Here is a 13,919-nt window from a genome sequence, read left to right on the forward strand (position 1 = left end):
CGACTGGACTCGACGTTCCTTTACGTCACGGTTCGAACGGGATAGAACGAGATTCAACGTGATTTGGCCGTACAATGTCCTTGTTTGGACTACGGTACGGCCAAATCTCGTTCTATCTCGTTCGAACCGTGACGTAATGGAACGTCAAGTCCGGTCGGGCCCAATCACGGCAAATAGCCTGAGACCACTGGTTGCCGTAGGCATCGCTTTTGATTTCTTATCTGAGGCCGAAATACCAATCTTAATTTTTTTTTCCAAAGGCATGCTATAAGTACATTGGCCGTAGGCGACAGATGCTACGGCCAATGTACATATAGCATGCTTTTGGAAAAAAGATTAAAATTGGTATTTCGGCCTCGGACAAGAAATCAAAAGTAATGCCTACGGCAACCGGTGGTCCCAGGCTAATTGCCGTGATTGGGCCCGACCGGACTCGACGTTCCTTTACGTCACGGTTCGAACGAGATAGAACGATATTCAACGTGATTTGGCCGTACAATGTCCTTGTTTGGACTACGGTACGGCCAAATCTCGTTTTATCTCGTTCGAACCGTGACGTAATGGAACGTCAAGTCCGGTCGGGCCCAATCACGGCAAATAGCCTGAGACCAATGGTTGCCGTAGGCATCGCTTTTGATTTCTTATCTCAGGCCGAAATACCAATTTTAATTTTTTTCCAAAGGCATGCTATTGGCCGTAGGCGACAGATGCTACGGCATATGTACATATAGCATGTATTTGGAAAAAAAATTAAAATTGGTATTTCGGCCTCGGACAAGAAATCAAAAGTAATGCCTACGGCAACCGGTGGTCCCAGGCTATTTGCCGTGATTGGGCCCGACCGGACTCGACGTTCCTTTACGTCACGGTTCGAACGAGATAGAACGAGATTCAACGGGATTTGGCCGTACAATGTCCTTGTTTGGACTACGGTACGGCCAAATCTCGTTCTATCTCGTTCGAACCGTGACGTAATGGAACGTCAAGTCCGGTCGGGCCCAATCACGGCAAATAGCCAGAGACCACTGGTTGCCGTAGGCATCGCTTTTGATTTCTTATCTGAGGCCGAAATACCAATTTTAATTTTTTTTCCAAAGGCATGCTATAAGTACATTGGCCGTAGGCGACAGATGCTACGGCCAATGTACATATAGCATGCTTTTGGAAAAAAATTAAAATTGGTATTATGGCCTCGGACAAGAAATCAAAAGTAATGCCTACGGCAACCGGTGGTCCCAGGCTATTTGCCGTGATTGGGCCCGACCGGACTCGACGTTCCTTTACGTCACGGTTCGAACGAGATAGAACGAGATTCAACGTGATTTGGCCGTACAATGTCCTTGTTTGGACTACGGTACGGCCAAATCTCGTTCTATCTCGTTCGAACCGTGACGTAATGGAACGTCAAGTCCGGTCGTGCCCAATCACGGCAAATAGCCAGAGACCACTGGTTGCCGTAGGCAATGCTTTTGATTTCTTATCTCAGGCCGAAATACCAATTTTAATTTTTTTCGAAAGGCATGCTATAAGTACATTGGCCGTAGGCGACAGATGCTACGGCCAATGTACATATAGCATGCTTTTGGGAAAAAAATTAAAATTGTTATTTCGGCCTCGGACAAGAAATCAAAAGTAATGCCTACGGCAACCGGTGGTCCCAGGCTATTTGCCGTGATTGGGCCCGACCGGACTCGACGTTCCTTTACGTCACGGTTCGAACGGGATAGAACGAGATTCAACGTGATTTGGCCGTACAATGTCCTTGTTTGGACTACGGTACGGCCAAATCTCGTTCTATCTCGTTCGAACCGTGACGTAATGGAACGTCAAGTCCGGTCTGGCCTAATCACGGCAAATAGCCTGAGACCACTGGTTGCCGTAGGCATCGCTTTTGATTTCTTATCTGAGTCCGAAATACCAATCTTAATTTTTTTTTCCAAAGGCATGCTATAAGTACATTGGCCGTAGGCGACAGATGCTACGGCCAATGTACATATAGCATGCTTTTGGAAAAAAAATTAAAATTGGTATTTCGGCCTCGAACAAGAAATCAAAAGTAATGCCTACGGCAACCGGTGGTCCCAGGCTATTTGCCATGATTGGGCCCGACCGGACTCGACGTTCCTTTACGTCACGGTTCGAACGGGATAGAACGAGATTCAACGTGATTTGGCCGTACAATGTCCTTGTTTGGACTACGGTACGGCCAAATCTTGTTCTATCTCGTTCGAACCGTGACGTAATGGAACGTCAAGTCCGGTCGGGCCCAATCACGGCAAATAGCCTGAGACCACTGGTTGCCGTAGGCATCGCTTTTGATTTCTTATCTCAGGCCGAAATACCAATTTTAATTTTTTTTCCAAAGGCATGCTATAAGTACATTGGCCGTAGGCGACAGATGCTACGGCCAATGTACGTATAGCATGCTTTTGGAAAAAAAATTAAAATTGGTATTTCGGCCTCGGACAAGAAATCAAAAGTAATGCGTACGGCAACCGGTGGTCCCAGGCTATTTGCCGTGATTGGGCCCGACCGGACTCGACGTTCCTTTACGTCACGGTTCGAACGGGATAGAACGAGATTCAACGTGATTTGGCCGTACAATGTCCTTGTTTGGACTACGGTACGCCCAAATCTCGTTCTATCTCGTTCGAACCGTGACGTAATGGAACGTCAAGTCCGGTCGGGCCCAATCACGGCAAATAGCCTGAGACCACTGGTTGCCGTAGGCATCGCTTTTGATTTCTTATCTGAGGCCGAAATACCAATTTTAATTTTTTTTCCAAAGGCATGCTATAAGTACATTGGCCGTAGGCGACAGATGCTACGGCCAATGTACATATAGCATGCTTTTGGAAAAAAAATTAAAATTGGTATTTCGGCCTCGGACAAGAAATCAAAAGTAATGCCTTGGGCAACCGGTGGTCCCAGGCTATTTGCCGTGATTGGGCCCGACCGGACTCGACGTTCCTTTACGTCACGGTTCGAACGAGATAGAACGAGATTCAACGTGATTTGGCCGTACAATGTCCTTGTTTGGACTACGGTACGGCCAAATCTCGTTCTATCTCGTTCGAACCGTGACGTAATGGAACGTCAAGTCCGGTCGGGCCCAATCACGGCAAATAGCCTGAGACCACTGGTTGCCGTAGGCATCGCTTTTGATTTCTTATCTCAGGCCGAAATACCAATTTTAATTTTTTTTCCAAAGGCATTCTATAAGTACATTGGCCGTAGGCGACAGATGCTACGGCCAATGTACATATAGCATGCTTTTGGAAAAAAAAATTAAAATTGGTATTTCGGCCTCGGACAAGAAATCAAAAGTAATGCCTACGGCAACCGGTGGTCCCAGGCTATTTGCCGTGATTGGGCCCGACCGGACTCGATGTTCCTTTACGTCACGGTTCGAACGGGATAGAACGAGATTCAACGTGATTTGGCCGTACAATGTCCTTGTTTGGACTACGGTACGGCCAAATCTCGTTCTATCTCGTTCGAACCGTGACGTAATGGAACGTCAAGTCCGGTCGGGCCCAATCACGGCAAATAGCCTGAGACCACTGGTTGCCGTAGGCATCGCTTTTGATTTCTTATCTGAGTCCGAAATACCAATCTTAATTTTTTTTTCCAAAGGCATGCTATAAGTACATTGGCCGTAGGCGACAGATGCTACGGCCAATGTACATATAGCATGCTTTTGGAAAAAAAATTAAAATTGGTATTTCGGCCTCGGACAAGAAATCAAAAGTAATGCCTACGGCAACCGGTGGTCCCAGGCTATTTGCCGTGATTGGGCCCGACCGGACTCGACGTTCCTTTACGTCACGGTTCGAACGAGATAGAACGAGATTTGGCCGTACAATGTCCTTGTTTGGACTACGGTACGGCCAAATCTCGTTCTATCTCGTTCGAACCGTGACGTAATAGAACGTCAAGTCCGGTCGGGCCCAATCACGGCAAATAGCCTGAGACCAATGGTTGCCGTAGGCATCGCTTTTGATTTCTTATCTCAGGCCGAAATACCAATTTTGATTTTTTTTCCAAAGGCATGCTATAAGTTCATTGGCCGTAGGCGACAGATGCTACGGCCAATGTACATATAGCATGCTTTTGAAAAAAAAATTAAAACTGGTATTTCGGCCTCGGACAAGAAATCAAAAGTAATGCCTACGGCAACCGGTGGTCCCAGGCTATTTGCCGTGATTGGGCCCAACCGGACTCGACGTTCCTTTACGTCACGGTTCGAACGAGATAGAACGAGATTCAACGTGATTTGGCCGTACAATGTCCTTGTTTGGACTACGGTACGGCCAAATCTCGTTCTATCTCGTTCGAACCGTGACGTAATGGAACGTCAAGTCCGGTCGGGCCCAATCACGGCAAATAGCCAGAGACCAATGGTTGCCGTAGGCATCGCTTTTGATTTCTTATCTGAGGTCGAAATACCAATTTTAATTTTTTTTCCAAAGGCATGCTATTGGCCGTAGGCGACAGATGCTACGGCCAATGTACATATAGCATGCTTTTGGAAAAAAAATTAAAATTGGTATTTCGGCCTCGGACAAGAAATCAAAAGTAATGCCTACGGCAACCGGTGGTCCCAGGCTATTTGCCGTGATTGGGCCCGACCGGACTCGATGTTCCTTTACGTCACGGTTCGAACGAGATAGAACGAGATTCAACGTGATTTGGCCGTACAATGTCCTTGTTTGGACTACGGTACGCCCAAATCTCGTTCTATCTCGTTCGAACCGTGACGTAATGGAACGTCAAGTCCGGTCGGGCCCAATCACGGCAAATAGCCTGAGACCACTGGTTGCCGTAGGCATCGCTTTTGATTTCTTATCTCAGGCCGAAATACCAATTTTAATTTTTTTTCCAAAGGCATGCTATAAGTACATTGGCCGTAGGCGACAGATGCTACGGCCAATGTACATATAGCATGCTTTTGGAAAAAAAATTAAAATTGGTATTTCGGCCTCGGACAAGAAATCAAAAGTAATGCCTTGGGCAACCGGTGGTCCCAGGCTATTTGCCGTGATTGGGCCCGACCGGACTCGACGTTCCTTTACGTCACGGTTCGAACGAGATAGAACGAGATTCAACGTGATTTGGCCGTACAATGTCCTTGTTTGGACTACGGTACGGCCAAATCTCGTTCTATCTCGTTCGAACCGTGACGTAATGGAACGTCAAGTCCGGTCGGGCCCAATCACGGCAAATAGCCTGAGACCACTGGTTGCCGTAGGCATCGCTTTTGATTTCTTATCTCAGGCCGAAATACCAATTTTAATTTTTTTTCCAAAGGCATTCTATAAGTACATTGGCCGTAGGCGACAGATGCTACGGCCAATGTACATATAGCATGCTTTTGGAAAAAAAAATTAAAATTGGTATTTCGGCCTCGGACAAGAAATCAAAAGTAATGCCTACGGCAACCGGTGGTCCCAGGCTATTTGCCGTGATTGGGCCCGACCGGACTCGACGTTCCTTTACGTCACGGTTCGAACGGGATAGAACGAGATTCAACGTGATTTGGCCGTACAATGTCCTTGTTTGGACTACGGTACGGCCAAATCTCGTTCTATCTCGTTCGAACCGTGACGTAATGGAACGTCAAGTCCGGTCGGGCCCAATCACGGCAAATAGCCTGAGACCACTGGTTGCCGTAGGCATCGCTTTTGATTTCTTATCTGAGTCCGAAATACCAATCTTAATTTTTTTTTCCAAAGGCATGCTATAAGTACATTGGCCGTAGGCGACAGATGCTACGGCCAATGTACATATAGCATGCTTTTGGAAAAAAAATTAAAATTGGTATTTCGGCCTCGGACAAGAAATCAAAAGTAATGCCTACGGCAACCGGTGGTCCCAGGCTATTTGCCATGATTGGGCCCGACCGGACTCGACGTTCCTGTACGTCACGGTTCGAACGGGATAGAACGAGATTCAACGTGATTTGGCCGTACAATGTCCTTGTTTGGACTACGGTACGGCCAAATCTCGTTCTATCTCGTTCGAACCGTGACGTAATGGAACGTCAAGTCCGGTCGGGCCCAATCACGGCAAATAGCCTGAGACCACTGGTTGCCGTAGGCATCGCTTTTGATTTCTTATCTCAGGCCGAAATACCAATTTTAATTTTTTTTCCAAAGGCATGCTATAAGTACATTGGCCGTAGGCGACAGATGCTACGGCCAATGTACATATAGCATGCTTTTGGAACAAAAAATTAAAATTGGTATTTCGGCCTCGGACAAGAAATCAAAAGTAATGCCTACGGCAACCGGTGGTCCCAGGCTATTTGCCGTGATTGGGCCCGACCGGACTCGACGTTCCTTTACGTCACGGTTCGAACGAGATAGAACGAGATTTGGCCGTACAATGTCCTTGTTTGGACTACGGTACGGCCAAATCTCGTTCTATCTCGTTCGAACCGTGACGTAATAGAACGTCAAGTCCGGTCGGGCCCAATCACGGCAAATAGCCTGAGACCAATGGTTGCCGTAGGCATCGCTTTTGATTTCTTATCTCAGGCCGAAATACCAATTTTGATTTTTTTTCCAAAGGCATGCTATAAGTACATTGGCCGTAGGCGACAGATGCTACGGCCAATGTACATATAGCATGCTTTTGAAAAAAAAATTAAAATTGGTATTTCGGCCTCGGACAAGAAATCAAAAGTAATGCCTACGGCAACCGGTGGTCCCAGGCTATTTGCCGTGATTGGGCCCAACCGGACTCGACGTTCCTTTACGTCACGGTTCGAACGAGATAGAACGAGATTCAACGTGATTTGGCCGTACAATGTCCTTGTTTGGACTACGGTACGGCCAAATCTCGTTCTATCTCGTTCGAACCGTGACGTAATGGAACGTCAAGTCCGGTCGGGCCCAATCACGGCAAATAGCCAGAGACCAATGGTTGCCGTAGGCATCGCTTTTGATTTCTTATCTGAGGTCGAAATACCAATTTTAATTTTTTTTTCCAAAGGCATGCTATTGGCCGTAGGCGACAGATGCTACGGCCAATGTACATATAGCATGCTTTTGGAAAAAAAATTAAAATTGGTATTTCGGCCTCGGACAAGAAATCAAAAGTAATGCCTACGGCAACCGGTGGTCCCAGGCTATTTGCCGTGATTGGGCCCGACCGGACTCGACGTTCCTTTACGTCACGGTTCGAACGAGATAGAACGAGATTCAACGTGATTTGGCCGTACAATGTCCTTGTTTGGACTACGGTACGGCCAAATCTCGTTCTATCTCGTTCGAACCGTGACGTAATGGAACGTCAAGTCCGGTCGGGCCCAATCACGGCAAATAGCCTGAGACCACTGGTTGCCGTAGGCATCGCTTTTGATTTCTTATCTGAGTCCGAAATACCAATCTTAATTTTTTTTCCAAAGGCATGCTATAAGTACATTGGCCGTAGGCGACAGATGCTACGGCCAATGTACATATAGCATGCTTTTGGAAAAAAAATTAAAATTGGTATTTCGGCCTCGGACAAGAAATCAAAAGTAATGCCTACGGCAACCGGTGGTCCCAGGCTATTTGCCATGATTGGGCCCGACCGGACTCGACGTTCCTTTACGTCACGGTTCGAACGGGATAGAACGAGATTCAACGTGATTTGGCCGTACAATGTCCTTGTTTGGACTACGGTACGAACCGTGACGTAATGGAACGTCAAGTCCGGTCGGGCCCAATCACGGCAAATAGCCTGAGACCACTGGTTGCCGTAGGCATCGCTTTTGATTTCTTATCTCAGGCCGAAAAACTTTCAACCCAAAGCAAGGAGGATGATCAACAGGATGGTGAAACGTGTGCACAGACCCATGAAAGACTCGTCATTGCGATCTTTCGGGCAGTGGATTGCGTCTTATGACTGGCCTGAAGTCTTCACCGCAAGCACCGCCTGTAACAAGTCACATGCTATGTACGCGACGCTTCAGGCTAAAATTGACCACTTCTTCCCGTTAAAGGTGTCCCGTTCCCATCATCAAGACAAGCCGTGGCTGACAGCTGAGGTCAAATCCCTCATACATCGCCGACAACAAGCTTTTGCCGGGAGCGTCGATTCCACCTGGAAACACTTCAGGAACAAAGTCCAAAGGAAGATCAGAAATTTGAAAAAGACGTACTACAACTCCAAAGTGAAGTCTTTGAAGAAGGATAATGCTGCAAAGTGGCATAAGGAGATTAAATCCATGATAAACGTATCACGCAACGAACCTGTTATTCACATCGACGGAATTGATCCTACCGACAAACGCGGCATCGCCAACGCCATAAACAAGTCACTTGGAGCAGTGATACAGTCCTTACCTGCTATTGACGCGGCATCACTACCCGCCTACCTGCCCTCGTTTCCAGCCCCTTGTGTTCAACCCTGGGATGTGTACAAAGAACTTCTCAATGTCAAAACACGTAAAGCCGCAGGTCCGGACGGCATACCAGGGAAAATCATCAAAGAATTTGCGTATGAACTGAGTAAACCATTTACCGACATTCTTAACACATCCCTCCAACAAGGCTCAGTCCCGGACGAATGGAAATCTGCAATTGTTGTCCCAATCCCAAAGACCAAACCTCCTGTTTTAACAGAACTTCGTCCGATCTCCCTAACATCTTTGTTAGCGAAAGTGGCCGAGCGCTTCGTCTCGCAATGGGTCTTGTCCGACATTACTCCTGAGATCGACGCTCAACAGTTTGGCTGCCTTAAGGGCAAATCGACAACACATTGTCTATTGGACATGACTAATGACTTATTCAAAGCTACGGATAAACCTGGGATACTTTGCTCTCTTGTCTCAACGGATTTCAGTAAGGCCTTTGATCGTGTAAGTCATAACGTTGCAATCCAACGCCTGCTTCAACTCGGACTGCGCCCGTCAGTGACGAGATGGATTGTAGACTTTCTTAGTAACAGAAGCCAGGCTGTTCGTTACCACGGAACACTTTCCGACAACTTGAACGTTACCTGTGGATTACCCCAGGGGACTTTACTCGGACCAATAATATTTCTAGCCTACATTAACTGTGCCGCGCGTCACGCTGCCTCCAAACGCTGGAAATTTGTAGACGACTTGAACCTATTAGAGATAAGGAACCCCACCTCAAGTCCTTCAAACATGCAACAGGACCTTAACGACTTGGATCATTGGTCTCGCACGAGTCACATGAAGTTACACCCGAAGAAATGTAAAGTGATGCATGTCCAATTCAGAAAGTCCCATTCCATCCCCCCTCCTCTTACTGTTGACAACATTGAAGTTATACAGGTGAAGGTGATGAGAGTTTTGGGTGTTATCCTCCAGGCTGACCTTAAATGGAACTCACACGTGGACTCAATCTGTACTAAAGCTAATCAGCGCATGTATTTTCTCAAGAAACTGAAGCACTTCCATCTCTCCATGGAGGACCTGATCACGGTGTACATTTCCTACATTCGGCCAATTTTGGAATATGCCTCTCCGATTTGGCACCCCGGACTGCCTAAGACCTTAAGTGACAAAATCGAGAAAGTCCAAAGAAGAGCCCTGCGCGTCATCCTGGGTGTTGAGTTCACATCGTACTCCGCTGCTTGCTCTCTTATGGGACTGCCAACCCTCAACTCACGACGGAGAACTCTGACAGAGTCGTTTGCGAAGAAGCTTGTACGATCAGGTCAATTCCAGCACCTACTTCCACCAACTAGAGGGAACATCAGTGGCCGGCAAACACGGTCGTCACATAAACTTGACCTTCAATATGGTCGAACTGACCGGTATATGAACAGTGCGTTACCACACATGATTCGCTTTCTGAACACTTAAAAAATCCACGACTATATGTGTTACGAGATGAAGCTTTCCTTGTGTATACTGCCGTATTTTAACATGTATTGTTAGGTATATTGTTTATTTTAACAAGTATTGTTGTGTATATTGTCATATTTTAACAAGCATCGTTGTATTTTAACGAGTATTCCTTAATTATTGCGGATGAAATGAAGTACTTGTTCTAAATGAAATGTAAATGTGTCTCGGCAATTCAGCCTCACAGCTGCTTATGAGATCATTCAAATAAACCAGTCTTATGAAATACCAATTTTAATTTTTTTTCCAAAGGCATGCTATAAGTACATTGGCCGTAGGCGACAGATGCTACGGCCAATGTACATATAGCATGCTTTTGGAAAAAAAATTAAAATTGGTATTTCGGCCTCGGACAAGAAATCAAAAGTAATGCGTACGGCAACCGGTGGTCCCAGGCTATTTGCCGTGATTGGGCCCGACCGGACTCGACGTTCCTTTACGTCACGGTTCGAACGAGATAGAACGAGATTTGGCCGTACAATGTCCTTGTTTGGACTACGGTACGGCCAAATCTCGTTCTTTCTCGTTCGAACCGTGACGTAATAGAACGTCAAGTCCGGTCGGGCCCAATCACGGCAAATAGCCTGAGACCAATGGTTGCCGTAGGCATCGCTTTTGATTTCTTATCTCAGGCCGAAATACCAATTTTGATTTTTTTTCCAAAGGCATGCTATAAGTACATTGGCCGTAGGCGACAGATGCTACGGCCAATGTACATATAGCATGCTTTTGAAAAAAAAATTAAAATTGGTATTTCGGCCTCGGACAAGAAATCAAAAGTAATGCCTACGGCAACCGGTGGTCCCAGGCTATTCTCGGCTTTCAGTCACGTGACCCGGTCTTAGCAACGGTTGCTATCCGCCATCTTTGTGCCCTACAACTGCGTTCCCTACAACTGCGTTGTGAGTCATGGTGCACTGCATTGTTGTCGGTTGCGTTTCGAAAAGCGACAAGAAGGAGGGGATTGGTTTTTATTCTATACCTAAGGTGGTTACCGGTCAAGGAGAGGATCACGAGAAGCTCACTGAAGAACGGAGGAGATTGTGGATTTCGGCAATCAGCCGCGCGGACACGGAGACCAAGAACATTCTCCAAAGTGAGCGGGTTTGTGGTCGCCATTTTATTTCTGGGAAGGCTGCGCCTGTATGGGACAGACACAATCCTGACTGGGTCCCCACGCTGAACCTTGGAATAACAGACTACAGGGGTGAGGCGGCGAAAGAAAAGCAACAGAAGGAGGCAGGCGCGAGGGCTAAAAGGGCTACAGGCCGCAAGAAGAAACGCGGCGCTGAACAACATGAAACTCCGGCTGCAGCTAAACGGACGCCTCAGCGGTGTGTGCGACAGATCGATTTCGCCCAGGTTGAAGATGTGCCCCTAGATGTGGAAATGGCTGACCTCTCGTTGGAAAGCAACGAGCCACAGGATGCCGAAACACGGACAGAGGAGCTGCAGTATGCTTTCAGCAGCGTGTCAGTTCACCAAGAGTCGAAGATTGCTGGAACACAGACAGAAGAGTTCGAGTACATGTTTGGTGCGCCAGGTTATCAAGCCCCCGACAGAGACTTTTTTAAATCAGCTGATAAAGTGAGATTTTACACCGGTCTGCCTACATATGAAGTCCTTATGATTGTTTTTGATCATGTAGCTCCCTTTGTTACCCGAAGGAGCAAGAGCCTGGATAGTTTCCAGGAGTTTATGATAGTTCTTATGAAACTCAGACTTAACCCGCCATTCCAAGCTCTAGCTTACCAGTTTAAAGTATCGCTTGCCACTGTTTCGCGCATCTTCAGCACGTGGAGTGTAGCATTGGACACCAGGCTATCATGTTTTATTTCTTGACCTGACAGAGAGGATTTGTGGAGGACTATGCCAAGGTGCTTTCTGCACACAGTTGGCAGGAAAGTGACTGTAATCATTGACTGTTTCGAGGTATTCATCGCCAAACCAACCACCTGGCCCGTGCACAGACATTCTCAAACTACACGCATCACAATACTATCAAAGTTCTCATTGGTATCACACCACAAGGGACAATCTCTTTCGTGTCAGAAGCTTGGGGTGGCTGAACGTCAGACAAGTTCCTGACAGAGAACTGTGGATTCCTAGACAAACTGTTGCCAGGTGACACAGTCATGGCTGATAGGGGATTTAGCTTTGATGAAAGTGTTGGTCTGAAGCAGGGACAGCTTGTAATTCCTGCTTTCACAAAGGGGAAGGCAAGTAGTAGTTAGACAAGAATATGTGTAGTAGTAGTAATAGTACGTACATATCGCATAAACCTGAGTGATGAACACATAGAATGAAATGTACTTTCATGTTATGTTCAACATTTAAAAATGTTGTACTTGATGTTTACATGCAAAAGAAGTAACAGAGTTTCAGTTGAACATTCCCAACGGGGATTCCTAAGTAACTACCTCATAATATAACATAGGCTGAAAAGTCTTTCCTTTATTTGTCCGTTTCCCTGGGAGATGGGGAGAGGGGGAGGGGCTGGACTGTCCACCATAAGTGCTTGTGTACTGGCTACCTGAGGGGGCAGTGCTGTGTGGCATGGATGAGCCCCAAGAGGTGGGGGGGGGGGGGACTGGGTGCTTCCCTGTTGGTTGGCGGTCATGAATGGACCCATCATGGCCATAAACTGCCCCATCATGTTGGTGACAGTCCGGGTTTCGTGCTCCTACTGCATCTGCAGAACCCTTAAATCGTGCTCCTTCCACTCTTCTGCCCTCTGTTTCTCTGCCTCTCGCTGCCTGGCCTCTTGTCCCTCCTGGAGGCTGCCGATGGACTTCTCCAGTCCAGAGAAGGCATTCTCTAGCCTTGTTGCCTTTTTTCTTTCTTTCAATGGTACAATGAAGATCAATTTTATCTGTTAGGCTATATGTTGATTTTTTCCAAATAAGTCAAATCAATGTGGTGATATAATCATTTCAACAAATAGATTGTCACCTGGTTGGCAAAAAAACAAACCGTTGGGCATCCTGAACATAATGTGCCATCATGCAGTTTGGCGGAAAGATTTAGAAGTGTTCGCTTTCTGGACAGGTTATGGTGGAACTCTGCCACTGACTGACCAATCAGTGCTTTGGACAGGTTACTTAGTAATATTTATTTCCAACGTGGCTCATTTTTCAATAATAAAAAAAACTAAGCTTACCTTGCTACCTGACAGTGTTGACCATCTCACTGCAGGGCTGAAATGGCCGGATGTTTTGATTTAGATGAACTAGGAAGCGATTTTTCGGGTTAACGGCCGATTCCAAAGGCCAGCAGGGGGGTTCAAGAAATGTCCCATTTTCTGGAGAAATGTCCCAATTCCAGAGGACCGTCCGCTTTCCTAGAGAAATGTCCGCTTGAAAGAGGAGAATTGTCGGCTTTCACGGAGGAATGTGCCAATTCTGGAGGAATGTCCACATTCTATTGGTCGGGGTGCCTAGGGATCCGTGAGGCATGGCATTGTTCCAAACATGGTGAAAAACGCAAGCAATGTGCGTTCAAACTCACTCATTGGGGGCTTTAAATCATCGACAACTAATATTCCCATGCCTCTGTCTTTTTGGCACGGCGGAAATTTTGAATTACGGGTGTTTGAATGTGAAAAAAAATCATTTTCGACCTTTTTTGGTCGTAGAAATGATTTGAATGAGAGATTAAAGGATTCCTTAGACAGAAAGTTTGATATAATGCTATTGTTCAGAATATAAAAGATTAGGATTTTTGTCGTTTGTAAGAAAGCATTCAGACAAAATTATGCATAAAACGGTATTGGCGAATTTATTTACAATTGGCGAGACGTTTTTCTAACTATCATGATCTTTTAAGAAATAATACAACTTCCCCGGGGACCACGCGGGAGTCCCGGCAACCTGATACGCTCCCTTACACTGGAAAGTGTCTCTGGCAATGGACTGTCGCTGGGGTATTCTTTCCCGTTGCTGCGCGCGTTCAACAAAGTATCGGGTTACACGAGGCAACATTTTGGCTAACGGTAAAACATTCGTAAATAAACATAATAGTGGGGACAGGAAAAACCTTTTAAAATGAAACGAAA

The sequence above is a fragment of the Branchiostoma lanceolatum genome, chromosome 10, assembly GCF_035083965.1.
Source record: "Branchiostoma lanceolatum isolate klBraLanc5 chromosome 10, klBraLanc5.hap2, whole genome shotgun sequence".
In the NCBI taxonomy this organism is placed as follows: Eukaryota; Metazoa; Chordata; class Leptocardii; order Amphioxiformes; family Branchiostomatidae; genus Branchiostoma; species Branchiostoma lanceolatum.